Source organism: Leptosomus discolor, chromosome 1 (genome assembly GCF_034619465.1).
Source record: "Leptosomus discolor isolate bLepDis1 chromosome 1, bLepDis1.hap2, whole genome shotgun sequence".
Lineage (NCBI taxonomy): Eukaryota > Metazoa > Chordata > Aves > Leptosomiformes > Leptosomidae > Leptosomus > Leptosomus discolor.
Genome location: NC_141391.1, coordinates 25270113 through 25285462, shown reverse-complemented (window position 1 = coordinate 25285462; position 15350 = coordinate 25270113). Strand labels below are relative to the sequence as shown.

At 41.7% G+C, this 15350-nt stretch overlaps 1 protein-coding gene across 4 annotated transcripts in view; it reads left to right on the top strand.

Annotated features, from left to right (window-relative positions):
• Positions 1 to 15350, top strand: part of STARD13 (StAR related lipid transfer domain containing 13) — a 259540-nt gene that overhangs the window by 178515 nt on the left and 65675 nt on the right. The window lies entirely within an intron of this gene.

Below are 15350 nucleotides of genomic sequence, written 5' to 3'. Positions count from 1 at the left end.
CACGGCGCTATGGGGCCCTGTCTGCAATGCTGCGCTTGGTTCTCATTCCCCACGATCCAGCCCCTGTTCAGCTTGCATCAGTGAATTCAGAAAATATGTTAGATGGGAAATGGCTTATTTTATTGAAGGAGGCTGAAACAGAGCTGTGTTTTAGTCTTCAGGGCAAGGGTGCTCTCATTGCCTGCAACTGGAGGGTAAACACCAGTGAAGAGAAAAAAGCCTTTGAGATGGAGGACCTTGTAGCCCAGCCCAGCTGAAGAAGTTTCAGCTGAAAATCAGGGTCTTGACCATCAGAGGAGGAAGACTGCAGAGCAGTGGTGAGGAGGAGATGTAGGGAGATGCGAGTGCCCATCTTTGTAGATGAGCATCTTCATCTTGCTCATCTTTCCAGCACTGTCCTCGTACTGTTGTTTCTTCTCAAGGGGCTCAGTGTATTTCCAAATCTTATCTAGCAGCTTGTGCATGCTGTCTTAGCAAAGCAAAATCTGACAGTAAGAAGAAATAATGTGTTCTTGAGTATCCTAGAGTTTTAAGATGCAAAATACAAGGTTTTTAATAATTCTGTTCACCACATTATAAGCAAATACACTGCAGTCAAAATGCCTTTAAACTATTAAAACTTTTCCCCTGACAGCCTCATGGTAGAGAGCTTGACATATTAAATTTATTCAACTCCCAAAAAGAGTCCAGGGCCAAGCAGGCATAGCTATCCTGGTTGCACAGAGAAGGCCAAGCTTTTCTGTTTATAAATCAGTCAGGGAAAATGGCAAGTAATTTATTCCTCCTCCTTGCCCCCCAGTGTGGTTGTGGGGAGCTGAAACTATTTGTGAACTTGGGTTTTCAGCAGGGTCAGAAAACTAAAGGGACTGTTGAACTTGAGACCTCCTGCGGTCCTTTCCAACCTGAATTACCCCAGGGCCCTGTGATTTTATGATCCAGCTTTTTCAAGGACAAGGCAGAGCAGACTTTCACCAGAGCATTTGCATGGAGCTCTGTGGTCTCCCTCTGCCATACTTTCATCTCAGAGTCTGTGAGCGCTGAAGGTCCTTGGATGGAGTCCTAGCTCCTTGCAAAGCAGATCTTTACATCAAGGTGAAAGGTCTTCCTCTGACAAAAGTTCACCCACCAAAATATTTGCTCATGCTTCTGGTGATTCCCCAAGCGTCAGCAGAGGGAGAAGCTACAGGTCAGAAGGCCCAAATGAAGATCTCTGTAGCACCCTAAGCACTTACCCAGCAGAAACTTCTGGCCAAGGAGTCATCCTACCAATTGAATAAATCAGTAGGTCTCTAAGTCTTTCACTTCATATGACGTTTTCTAACCTCTTTTAAAATGATAATGGGACTAATTATCAATCTGACCTGTGGAGCTGCAGTTTGGGAAGAAGTGTCTGATTTTTTTATGGTATCCAGCCTCAGCAGATCTCACAACTATCTCCAGATCAGATAGAAGTGAGGGCTGCAGTATCTGCAAAACAGTGGCAGGAGGAACTATCCTACTGTCCTTCATCCCTGGGACGACATCTGTACTACCAAACAAGGAAGGGTCAGGGATCCTACAGCTAGGGAACATAGACTGACTCATGTTCACATTGCTTAGGAGAAGGTTGGTAGGAGTGGTCCAAAACAGAGCCAGAGAGAGAACCAGCAGTACTGATGAACTGACTCCCAGGACCTGAGCTCATTCCATGGCCATCTTGTGTTCAGCCATACTGGGCTACTGTAGGGCTGTGTTCATAACTAGCAAATAGTTTGGCCCAATAGGAGAAGACTTGCAGAGAGAAACAGTCCTGTTAAACCAACTTCTGTGCTACCACATTTTGCTGCTTTACTGTGGATTTACTGTAGTTTGAGCCTGTGAACTGAACGCTTGCTAGTGCTGGGAACAGATCTTCCCATTCATCCCCAAGGAACTCAGTGCACTGTCTGGAACCAAAGCACATGGAGGATGATGTAGTGTACATTTATTCCTTCTCACCTGCAGCAGACTTTTTTTTCTTGATATTCAGGTGATGGCAAACAGTCTCAGGGCAGAGAAAGAGCAAATCTTGCCCTATGTGCCATGTACATTACCCCAGGCAGTAGACAAAATGCTCTGTAACAGTCCTTGGAAGATCCTTATCCTGGGTTCATATAGTGCATGTCACACGGTGGTATCAAGCCTTTAATCTCCTTTTACAGCCTTTGCTAGAGATTCAAAATTCTGTTATTATTCGAATGGGTATGTACCACTGATTGGTCTCATTTATGGATTTTCAAGTACATTTTAAAGGTCAAACAAGTAATTTTAATCAGTTGTGGTTTTTGACAGCTGTTAAGTCTTGAGTGTACAGCAGCACCTGGAAAGCAGATTTATTATATTTGTCATTACATATTTGGATTTGATGCAGGGATGGTGCTTCTGTCCTGCTCATTTCACTCTCCATCATCAAGTTACTGCCACTGATCAACCAGTGCATCCACAGGAGAGCACTGTCGTTGCAGCATTTCAAATCTGAGTCACAGTTGCTTGGACGGGGGCCCAGGACCCGTGTCTTATGGCTGCTGATTAGGAGAGTAGTAGCTGCATCAGAGTGGCGCTGCCCTTGGCTCAGAGCATTCCTGGCTACTTAATCCATACTGCTTTCTTCTAGGCTGCTTGGCTAGTAACCGTTTGGAAATTAGTTTGGCGTAGTTGTTCTCAAATTCTTGTGTGCAGGCCACTCGTGTGGTGGTTGTGGAGAGCTGTGAGATTGCAAGATGACAACTGACTGTCCTCAGTTACTGTCTGCAGAATTATAAGCAAAGAAAATGAGAATATTTTACAATTTCCACAAATAGCAGTCACAGTCTGGGAGCAAGGCTTGAGCTCGGGTGCTGTAACATCAGCCTCTACCGTGTGAACTAAAGGGCTAACTGTGTCACTTACAGGAGCAGTAGCATGTACCAGGATGGGCAGCAAGACTGACCAGCCCCAGCATGAAAGAGATGAGATTCTTCAGCTTAGGAAAAAAGAGGGAGTTAAATGGGACCTTACAGAAGCCCATGAAGTCATCTATCATGTAGAAAAACTGAACTTGGGAGAACTGCGGGGCATGTAATGAAGTGGTTAGAGAGTCAGTGTACGTAGACAAAAGTGCTTTTTTTTCGTGTTTTTCCGCTACATTTTTGGAATGCGTTAGGGTTGGGTGGAAGAGACTTCAAAAAGGGACAAGATCCACTCATACAAGACTGGTGACACAGTAGTCCAGCTCCAGCAGCTGGCCAGGGAAGCCCTCAGGTTCCTGCTTGCTGGGAATCAACTGGCATAGCTGGAGAAAAGCTGCTCCAAGCACACGCTGCTCTTGCTCCCTTCCCTGAGCTGCTGGCAGAGATGAAACTCGAGGGGTCCTTCAACAAGCCTATGACAGCAGCTGGGCTGCTTTTCAGCATGGGCAGTGGTCAGGGGACTATGTGTGCCACTGGGACACGATTAACTGTTAGTGAGGAAGGAGTCGGGTTTAGCCCTGCTGACACTTTCAGCTGGGATGCAGCTCTCGCCATAGAAAAAGCCAAGAACTCCAGATTTTGCAGCACATTCAGACTGTGTCCAGATCTGCCGCATCATTTTGAATTTCCACAGCACAGTTTCTTAAGAAGAGCTGGAGGGTGGAGGATTAAAACAATTTACAGTTTACAGAAACTCGGCTCTGTTTTGCTCTGTTCATGGGAACAAAGTTCGTAGTTCTGGTTTTATGGTACCACCTTGCTTTTGTACTCCACGCTTTGTTAAACATGGTAATGAGTTCAGCGCTGTATAGTGCACTTAGTGCTGTGCAGAAAATAAAAGTATTTCCTGCCCACACTTCAAAAGAACTCCTATGATGGTAAAGGCTCTTTCAAACGTAGGGTTGCTAGCCTAAACAGTGTGTACACTGGGTTAGTCTGTCAAAAAGCTCTGTACTGCAAATGTAAATTTATCTTAGTAAGAATGACAAGCTCCTGTTCAAAGCAAAACGCTATATAAAGCAATTCACTGAGGCGGTATGTTTTACCATATTCCCCCTCTGGAACAGAGAGGAGTTTTGTATTACATTAATCGGCTTCTAAGCCCTGAAGGTCACAATTATCTGGCCACTATTTTTCAGTATTAGTGATTTTAGTACATGATTAACTTTCATGTGTGCATCATTAAGATGAGGAATTGTTTTTGAAGTTTCAAATAGAGCAGCAGGTCTTAGCTGTAGTATTTGCTGTACTCGCTCAGCCACTGTTAAAAGGAATGATTTATAGAAAATCCAGCTGTGAGTTTTCGTTTCTTCAAGAGCAGGAGGCGGGACTAGAAACCAACCTAAAACCAAGCAGAGCATTGATCAGAGTAGAAATGATGTAGAGCACAGCTCCGCAGACAACAGCTAAGCATCGTGGAAGTATTAGCTGGCAGCGATAAGGAGGCGGAAGCAGCGCTTGGTGACAGAGGAGCCATCTGTCAGGAACTGGGAATCCAATTTCAAGAGAGCAGAAAATGAAGTACAGAAGAAAGTGATTTTGGTTCAAAGGTACACTGAAGCCCAAGGATATCTGTGGACAGTAAGTTTCTATACTGTAGCAGGGATGTTTAATACGGCAGTAATAGTACTATTCGGAAGGGCTTTTCAGCTTTGAAAACAGACATAAGTAGCTTCTTTATAAAATAGCTCGTATTTAAAGTCTTTCATTTATTTTAAAGATGTAAATAAGCTTATCTGTTTGAGGTGTCTTGTTTAAAAACTTGTAAACAAACTTTAAAACTGCTGGTGTCCATCACTTCAGAGGGTGGTTTTGTTTAAAAAGGTCATCTCCTGTCGAGGATAAGATTTGTTCGTAACCTTTCTGAAAAATATCGTAGAAGAAAAGACTGCTTTGGCCCCAGTTGTGAGGTGAAAAAGGGTAGGCAAGAATATTTTTTCTGGAAGGGGGAAAGGAGTTCCCACCCAAATAGATCTAAACTAACTGGAACTACAGTGTATAAACACCCCGGGGCTAAATCCTACCCTCACTTACACTGATGTAAGTCAGGTTTAAGTCTACTGCAGTTAATAAAATTACTCTTGATTTAATTAAGGATAGAATTTGGTTGCACATTTCTTAATAATGAAAAAGCCCCATGGTTCTTTCCAAAGTGCATTTTGTGTTAACAGATTATTAAGGACTTGCTTTAAAATACGTTAAAATTACTTGTAAACTCACATTGTGATGCATCTTTTGTGATGTATTTGTGTCCTTCTTTGAAAGTAGCACAAAAGCCAGCGTGAGATATTGTAAGCAATCCTATTATTACTTGTTAGCAGGTTCTCAGATAAGGTTTGCACTGCTCATATTTTCATGCTCGTTTCAGTTCAGTGGCTCGTATTTGGGGTGATATGCTTTAATCCCAAAAAGGTTTGTGAAGCTCCAGCTGGGAGCGATAAGGTGATCTTAGCTGTTGCAGAAAAGTGTCAAAGTTCTGTACAAGACTCCAGAACGTATTATTGGGAACGAAACTACTTGATTACAATTTATGCAGGAAAATTACCCTTGTTGCAGTGGTTTTAATGTACGAGTTTTAGAAGAAGCATTGGCTGCTGACTGGAGAGAAAAAAATAACACAAAACCAAACCCCCCTCACTATTATGGCCCAATATGGATGACAAAACACTGTAGCATGTGTGGGAAAATGGCTGCAGTCCAATGTCTGGAACCATTTATCTTCTGGTAGAGTCTGGAAGATGACTGTTTTATGTATTTTACAGAAATCCCTGCTGATTGATTTCATTTACTTAGGGGGAGGGGACATGGTGACTGATGGCAGGGACAACTGGGAAAAAAAAAAAGGTGGATTCTTTGCATTATCCTGACATCCTGTTCTGGTTAGGGTTGTTGGCACCTTCTGAGGGTACCAGACTGTGCTGAGTAGCCCAGTGTGTCCCGCTGTTGCTTTTGCTACTACACATAGCCAAAGGGTTGCTTCCTCTTTCTGGGTCTCAGTGAGCTGAAAGTAGCGGGTCCTGCTTCCACTGGCACCAGGCATGTTTTGGAAGTTATGATTTGCAGATGTCTGAAGGGGAATGGACAGAAACAGGTACAGGTCTCTGTAGCCTGCTGGTAGCTTGGCTGGTGGTGCGTGCTGTTACTGAAAAGGGAGGCAAGAATTTGTGAGAGGTCTGGGGGTAAAGTCTGTTTTCAACGTACAGGGCTTGCTGAAATAGCTCATCCCACTTTGACATATGAGGTCTGTACACCAGGATGATGATACAGTTTCCTGCTGACGTTTGTTGCCAAAATAGCCACAATTCCTGGTGTTTCTTTATTTGTAAGGACTAAAGAGCTTGTCAAGCATGGTGGAGACAGCAAGGATATGCTGTACATCTGTGTCTTTCCTTTACCTTACTGGTATTTTTGTGTGTGCTCTGCCTGCCTGTCTGTCATGGTGTTTGCCTTCAAATCAATTAGTCTCACATCATGGCATGACAGTTGCTTGTGTACCAGAGTTACCTACAGACATTTGTTTTCATGTTGCAGTGAATCAGTGCCAACATTTTCATATGATGAAACAAGAGCGGGGGGATACATTTCCTAGTTAGTACACTGCTACTGAGTTGAGGTTTAACAAAAATGGGAGAAAATGGATTTTTCAATTGACAATACTACTTCATTTTGTACCCTTCAATCTCTTCACAAGGTCCTCTGCCAGTGGTTACAATGCCAAGTCCAATGCAGGGTCATGTAACATACCTGGAGAAAGGGAAAAGTATTGTGTCTCTCCCATCATGTCCGGTTTCCCAGACATAACCACTTAGTACAGTCAAGACATTCTCAACTGACAGAGTGGGAAAGAAAGAGAGATCGAACTTCTTTCTTTCCCAACCGCTAGGGAAGCTTCATATATTTATCAAGTATTTTTATCAGATTGGTAGCACTGTGTATCAGATTGTTTAAGCACTGTGCTTAAACAGTATCCAAGAATAAACCCAGCATCACCTCCCTTCTGAACAGCACCCTTGTACTACTGCCCTGCGGTATCATTCAGCCCACTCAGGTTCTTTGGCTTCACTGCTCATCATGCTGTCTTGATGAGCATTCATTTTCTATGTCTATTTGTTGAGGATGTGCCTATGGCTACCAGACAGCTTGTTGTCACTCATGTATTGACCTCTGATTTGTATGTTTAGGGAATTTAGATGAATTGTAACCTTTTCTACTTTCTTAATTTTCTTAGCCTCCATTTCAGCTACTACATATTTTGGCTATCCTTCCACAGAACAGTTTCTTGTTGGGATCTTCCCAGAGAGGTAGCCAGTTTTGCTCTTGATTAATTGAGTTTGAGCCATTCCTGGTTTTGGTAGATCTAATTGAGGAGGGCAGTGGGTAGTGCCATGGGTTTCCAGTGAAGGTACTGGTTTTCTTTGTTGGGTTTGCCGCTGACCTGCCCTACAATACAGAGCAAATCTAGTGCCCCAGTGACTTTTTTAGAAGATCTGCCTTTATCATGGGGTCCTTGAGGGGGGAGTGTCTTCCTCATTGAGAGGACTCTAAATGAGATAGTGCCGGTAAACAGGTCCAGCATAAGTCCAGTGTCTCCCTTGAATCTTGGATTTGGGCAGGAGGGGAAAAAAGTGGTCTAAGCTGGTGCAAACTTGTTTTTTCATCCATTATGACTGCATTCTCCTGGTAATTTGGAGCACGTTTCAGGACTGCCCACCCCCGACCCTTCCTCTTCTGTAAGGATTTGTAGGATTGTGTGCTCAGGCTCCAGCCATTTCAGCTACTGCCCTCATAGTCCCTACATTTTAATTAGTCAGCTCCTAAGTCTCTTCATTACCTGGAAACATCCTTCATGTGGCCACCACAAAGGTGCTTTCCTGAGTGTGCTGCTTCTTACAGGTAAAATATCTCAGAACATATTTTACCCATGTTGCATATTACTCCATTTTCAAATAAATTTTGTGCTTTTGTACTTTGCGGTGTAGTATGTGACAAGCATAGGCCGGATGATAGAGCTACAGCTGCCCTTTGTTTTCTTATCAGATATTGTTAAAACCAGAAAATTAGATTAAAAAAAAAGAAAAAGAAGGGACCTCTGTAGGTGTTATAACGTAGGAATATTATAAAACCTCCCACTGAATGTCTCCATAGCATATACAGCAACGACAAAGCTGTTATGCAGTAATTAAGTTCCGAGTAGGGGCCAGCTGAATGCAATGCATAAGTGATTTACTTATTCATTTATAACCCTAACATAGAACAACGAATTTTTGCTGTCCCATAAAAAGGATGACTTTATGTGACCCTTTAAAGCCTTCAGTATTAAGTGGCATTAAGTTGATGGCTACTTGTTTCATACCTTCAGTGAAAAATTATGCATAAATCAAGTAGGCTTTGCTTGTAATGTACTCATAATCCTCACAAGCAAAACTCCCACCCAAATCTAGTGATCAAGCATGGTTTCTTGAACTCAACAGAAAGGTCATCTCATAAAAAATATGGGGGCATAATATCCAGGCCACCCAGGCAATTTTTTTTGGCTAGGACATTGCTTTAATTAAGTGACTGTAAAGTTAAAATAATAATAGGATTCCGATTTAAGCAGATAAAAGCCAGGGGAGCTACATTAAATTCAGTTTCCATCCACCGAACACATCCAGATGAGCTGAGATCACTTGCTGTTTGAAGAACGTTTTTGCACAGAGGGCCAGACAGGATGGGCTGAGGTTGAGTCCTGAATGTTCTGAGGTTTGCATATTTAAATCAAGCCCTTAGCATTGTTTTGTTCCTTAGTGACCTCTGGTTTACTGATTTATTGATGCTTTTGAAGGCAAGTAGACTCAGTAAAACATACCATCCTGTGTCACATAAAAGCTCCTGTTAAATCTGTGGACGTTATAGACAAAAGGAAAAGATTGATTGAGCAGACTTCTGTGGAGATGGTCTTCTGCCTACAGGTAAAAGCACTGGCTGCTGTCTTTTAAAGGTAGAATCAAGTTATTGAATTGCAAATGAAATGGAAGGTCTAGTGAAATCACTGGTGAGCGCTGTCTCAGTTCTTGAAATCTGACAATGAAGCCAACAATTTGGGCAGAAGGTGAGCGGGAACCAGCGGTCCTGCAGAAGTGGGTGGTGGCTGAAGCATCCTCATAATGCCCTGCTGGGAGGAGTGAAGGCTGGACTTACCTATTCTGTATGAAATGACCCTTCTATCTGGACTGCTATTTGCTTTAGCTGTTGTTATGCAGGCTTTGAACAGGGATGAAAACCATGAGTTGCAGTCCTTTGCCAGCTGTGATCACTGAGGTACAGTTGAAAAGTCACAACATGGTCCCACCTGGCTTAGTTTTAAGGAAATATTTGGAGCTTGCACCTGCTCTCTGCTGCCCGTGTCCCTAGGGCCCCCATGGTGCACCCAAAACCTCAACTCCAAAAAGCACCTCTCCATCTTTCTTTTCAGCACAGCAGAGCATAGCATCCAGGCATTACTCCTTCCCTCTGTGTCTCTGTTGTGTCTGTGTGTCCCAGCTGGTACACCTAGAGCAGAGCACTGGCCCTCACTGATCAGAGAAGATGGATTTAGCAAATTGTTTTTCAGAAGATGTTAATTTGTCACATGCCTCCACCAGTGGCTAATGACCTGCTTGGACAGCTCTGTTGTATTAATTTCATTTGCAGGAATATGCACACAGATGACCAGGAGTGAACGTGGTAGATACAGGCGCAATGACATGTACCTATCTTGCACTTCTGAGCCACTGAATTCAAAATACAGATATGCGTTAATATTTAGCACTTACGTAGTGCATTAAATCTCCACAGGCCTGTAGGAACATGTCTATACATCCAAATTAATAGAAGAGGTAATCACACATAACAGTCAGTCTTCTCATCACTTAACCCAATGAGATACGAAGACACTATTTTGTTTGGACCGTAATTGCTTATACATACCTGAAAATACCATCCCATATTCCCAGTTCTTTGTAAAAACACCACAAGTTTGTCGTTACAAGAACATTCCAGACAGCTGCATAATTAGTTAACTTCACTTTTTAACTAAACTGAAAATTAGGAGGCTGACCCAGATCTCAAGTGGAATATCTCCATTGGAGTTTTTCAGTGAACTTAGGTGCTGAACGAGATAAACCAGTTCATTTTGCAAAATTGTTTGAAAATCATCTTTCAGAAAATAGGGTCTTGAAAGCCTGGTACTGATAATGAGCATGCTGGCAGACCTTTAAGGCAGCAGTTGAACACCCTCACGCTTCATATTATGTATTTATATTACATTTATATTTCCCACCCGAGCTTCCAGAGCGAATTCAATAGACAGCTATAGTTCTGCCTTAATTCCTCAGCCCTGGTTGCTATGGCATCCAATTTAGGAAAATATCTGCCAGCTCCAGGTGGCTGAGCTCACAGACAGGTGAAACATGAGCAGTAATTTAGGGAGCCATGAGGTGGTATCCTATGACCAGTGGGTATTGTCCACGCTTTTTGTAAAAAGGGGCAAGGAATTGTGAACATCATTTGGAAATCTGGGCTTTATTTAGCTAGAGAAAAAGATACAGCCTGTACCAGCAACCTACTGAGCCTGTACCAGCAACAGTACTGAGAGGCTCTGGCAATGAGCTATGAAATAATTTAATGAACTGTTCAAATTAAATACAAAATTAGAGATTAGAAGGGACTAGCTGGTATTATCTATAGTCATGCTCAACAGCATCCTGCTCTGTGATTCGTTCCACTCAGCTCAGTGGGATTATAAATTGCTGAATAAGACAGCAGAATGGAGCCTTCAGGTTGAAGACACATAATAATCAGAATTGTAAGCACTATGCAAAAAATTCCTTTGTTATTTACAATCTTGGTATTCAGAATTTGTCCCTTGAGATCTGCATAATATAATACAAATACGATCTACAAATTCAAACTTCTTAGTCTTAACTATGTTCAGGGTCAATATTCAAATGCTTCGGTAGAGTTTCTTCCCTCATCCAGTTGTCACTGTTTTAAGTCACTTTAATAGTGAGAATTAGTTTTCATTGAAAGCAATTTTTTCCCAACATTGCTTTGTTTCCAGTAAGAAAAGAACAAGAACAAAGACTACAAACAAAATACAACTTGTCTAAAATCTCATAAAAGCTCTTACACAAGAATCTATCAAGCCTGGGAAAATATGTGTTCTTTTGTAAAAACATATTTTTCCTTGAAGTCACTGCTAGATTGCAAAAGTTCACATAACATATTGGCATGTGTATGTGTTTATGTAAGAGGGACCTCTGTATTTCACTTTCTGATGTCAGTGTTGCCTTGGCAACTGTATTTTATTGATTAGTAGAATACATGTAATTTGTTTCAGAGCTACATCATCTTACAAGTTCATTTTTCTTTGTGAGAAGTGGTTTCATTTTCTTATTCTCTGAGTAAAATTATTTTTCTGATATCAGAAGCAACATTCTTTTGATCCTTTTGGAGGTGTTTCTGTGGCTGTGCACAAAACCCAACAAAGTTTGACAAATGCATGCTGATAAAGTCATTAAATACTTTATCTACTGATATGTGCATTTCTCATTAAAGCTCTTTTTCTATATCTGTTAATGTAGTATTTTATCTCTAGCTTCACTGGTAACCAACTGGAGACACTGTCCATGCAGTTGTTAGATACTGCATGGTGGTTTTCCTCCAGAGATTTCAAACGCCAAGTAGTAATACTTCACAGGATCTCTTTGAACTAAGTGTTATTATAGAATTTATTTTACACTTAGATAAGCTGAGATATGGAAAAATTCCCCTCAAATAAAAGTAAATCTGAAACAGTAATGAGAGTAGCTCCTGACACTCAAGAGCCTTTTACTATTGTTCTACCCATTGTGAGTTGGTCAGGTCTAACGGTTAGTTCCTAACTTAGGACAGTGCTTAACGAAGCAGTTGTCCCATCGCCAGTCCTATTTCTGTGAGTGCTGGTCACGTTTATGAGAAGTCATGGTCCTGACCTGAAGACACACAAATCAAGCAGGGGAGAGGATGGAAGGGTAGGCAGGATACCATGTCTCGGTCCAGACGGTGCCATTGCCTGATTACATGCACAGCTGGAGAGATCCACATAGTTAGATTTACCAAGTATCCTCCCACTTTTGGTTATGTCCTTTCCCCCTGTGTTTATTTGTTTCATGGTTTATGAGTATCACAGGAGCCAAGAGCAGGCAGGGTGTGCAGCTTCCCAGATCAAATCAGGCAGGGAGCAAAAATAAAAAAGTGTGGAGGCCAAGGAGAAGGAGGAGGAGTAGTACAAATGGGAAAGTTCAGGCAGACGTGATATAAAAGCTGTCTTTTTTATGTAGAACTGAAAGCATAGCCATCCCTACAGTCCTAATATTAACAATTTACAAATTATAGCAGTGATTGTATTTATATGTCATACAGAGTGTAAATGATGGGAATGGGTTGTCAACACACATAGGAAAACAAGTCTGAAAATCTCTAGCACTTTCTTTAAATATAATAGTTCCTAACAATTAAATATCCCGTTGGTTGTTATCTAAATATTTATCTTCAGTGAAACTACAAGAAGTCCACAGTCAGAGAAAACCCACACTCTTCTGTTCTCTGTCTTAAAGACTAAATTATGTTCTACCTTTGAAAAAGCACTTGGTTTCTGGTTTTATCCTGTTTTATTTTTGTGGATAACTTTGAAAAAAAGAAAGAGAAAAGAGTCTGCCATTGATGGCAAGCAGGGACAAACGCCCTGTTACTACATTGTGGTTTTCAAGGCTGTTTACCATGCTAAGTCAGAGACCATAATGTGAAATCATGTTTTTAATCTTTTGGAGTAAAACATTCAACAACAGGCCTTCCTAGCAACAAGGCTCCACCTAATACAGAGCCTCATTCTCTTGCAAGGATCCTGCAGTTTTACATGGATTTTCTGGGCCAGTCTTTGGCAGCAACAACACTAATTTATTCCAGATGAAAGTCAGTCCCATTATAATTAGCAATACCATGCTACTTGTCTGAAAAATCAAGATATGCTGGCATTTTTTAAGGCAGCCATGTGTCTTGTGGAGAACCCAGGCCATTTAATTCAAGCTTTTAGGTACCCAGGGTTAAGCAGGTGGTCCAGTCCATTTGTCATAGCTGCTTAAATTCCTTGTACAGTCTAAGGAGATCTGCAGTTGCTTACTGAAGACCTACGAAGAGAGATCCATTCCCGCCCTCCATCCATCCACCCACCCGAGGATGATTCAGTACGCCTCATTCAAGTAAATACCTCTTCCATTGGGAATATAGAGGAACAATAGGAAGTAAATGTTGGCACCTCCATGCAGTTGGGATCCATTTACTCATTTGTAGATGGATGTGACTTATCTTCCTCTTGCATAATAACTCAAGAATTAGAGCACTCACCCCAGAGAGAGGAGGTCCTGGGCTTTGCTCAGTCTGACCAGGCTGAGCTCACATCTTCTACGTTTAACTCAGAGTTGCTAAATTCCTCTCTTCATAGGATGACCATTCGTAAGTCTCCATGCTTTTGTTTCTTATCCTTTCCTTTTCTGCCTGTCTGTGAGGACTGTAAACTCTGTAAGGCAGCAGCTCGTTTGTCATTAAATGTTTGAGCAACACTGACTGTTACAAGGTTCTGATTTTGCCTGAGGTTTGTAACAAAATATAAATAATAGAAACACTTGTGCAAATTTCTCTCTTTGCACCACAAAAAATGCTGAGTAAAAGCTATGTTCTGGTAGATGCATTACATGGTTTTGGCTGGTTTTGGTAGAAGGTGGGCTTTGTACAGCCTTTGGCTGTGACATGGTTTGTGGAACAGAGGATGGGTCTCCATTGATGTTGGTCTTGAAGTGTATGTAGGGAATGGCTGGCTGCTTGTTGATTTTTCTGTGGGCATGATTATTTCCTCATTTTTCGTTGTCTCTTCTAGGGACATTTATGCCAGAGCTTGGTGAATCTGTATCACTGGGAAATAAGGTGCTCCAGGGTCCTTCTTGCAAATTACTCCTTTAGGAGCTTTTTTGGACCTAGGCAAGTACATAGCTTAGGGCAGAGGTAGGCTGCAGAGCTCCTACTCAGTGCCACAGCCCCTCAGCATCTTCTTCTTTTGGAATTTCTAAAGAAGCAGGCAGTGGGAGGGACAGGGCTGTGAGCACAATGTGAGGACATTATGCAGTCACTCCTGCAACACTGGTGAAGAATGCAGCAATGATGTGTTCCTTGTATGAGTCATTCTGGAGCTGCCAAAAGTTGGAGCAGCCCATTACCCAGTGATGAGTAGTGGTTGACCTTTATTCCCATCTTAGAGAATATTGTAAAACTGAGCTAAATTAATTTCTTTCTGAGCACTGGCATCAGTGCAGCCTAGTTTCCTATGGATTGGGATTCCTTCCCCATCACTGAAATGAAGTCCTTACTTCTCCTCTTCCATGCCACTCCCCAGACCTCTCTCCCATCCCTTAAATATTTGTCAGGAAAGTAGTACACACTCTGTGGCTGATGCAGAGTGCTGTGTACTCTTTAGCCAACTGGCTGCTGCTTTTCAACATGGATAGTGGGTCACCCCACAAATGCCTTTCCCTTACTGGAATACTAATTTGTGTGCTTTTCTCTACCCAACACAAGCTTTTCTAAAACTTAGTATCTTTGAGACCGGGCTGCCCCTGTCAGATTTGACTGAAATGGGCCAATAGATTCTGAAATTATACTAGGGTGCAGAGGGGTGTCCGAGAGAGACAGCTGGTATGAATATTATTTCCTTAGGAAGCAATAGTACACATGTACTGTAGCACAAGCAGAAATTAAAAGCATTATGAGGAAATTGGTAGGTGAAGCTCTATGAGTTGTGTTATGGAGACGGACATAAAAGGAACAAATTTTTAGGTTTGCCATAAAATCTTTTATGGTGAAAAATTGTTGAGCAACTCATCCTAAGGAAAATATGGGACTCACCCTGCCAGTTCATCCCTAATGTATTCCAGCCCAGGAGATGGATAGCCAGTGATGGATTTGGTCTGAGTTTATCAAGCATAGTAAACAACTCTGCAGCTTATAGATGGCTAGTTATATCAATACGTTGCACCTAGAAAGTGACAGTTATTTTGGTCATCTCCTACTCTGCCACCTTTAAAAGTATTATTAACTCTATGTACCTTCTATTAAATAACATTTAAAAGAGAAATAAAGTTGCATATAATATCTCAAACTATATTAAAATGTATATACAGTCAAAGAGAGTTTTAGAAGTTCATGAATGCTGTGTTTAGCCTTCCATCTCCTGCGTCTCCCCATCTGCAGTTATAAAAATATCATGGCTCACACATATGGTTTATTCTTCAGACTACTAAAAAAAAAAATTAACTGTGAATAGGCAGGAGTTTT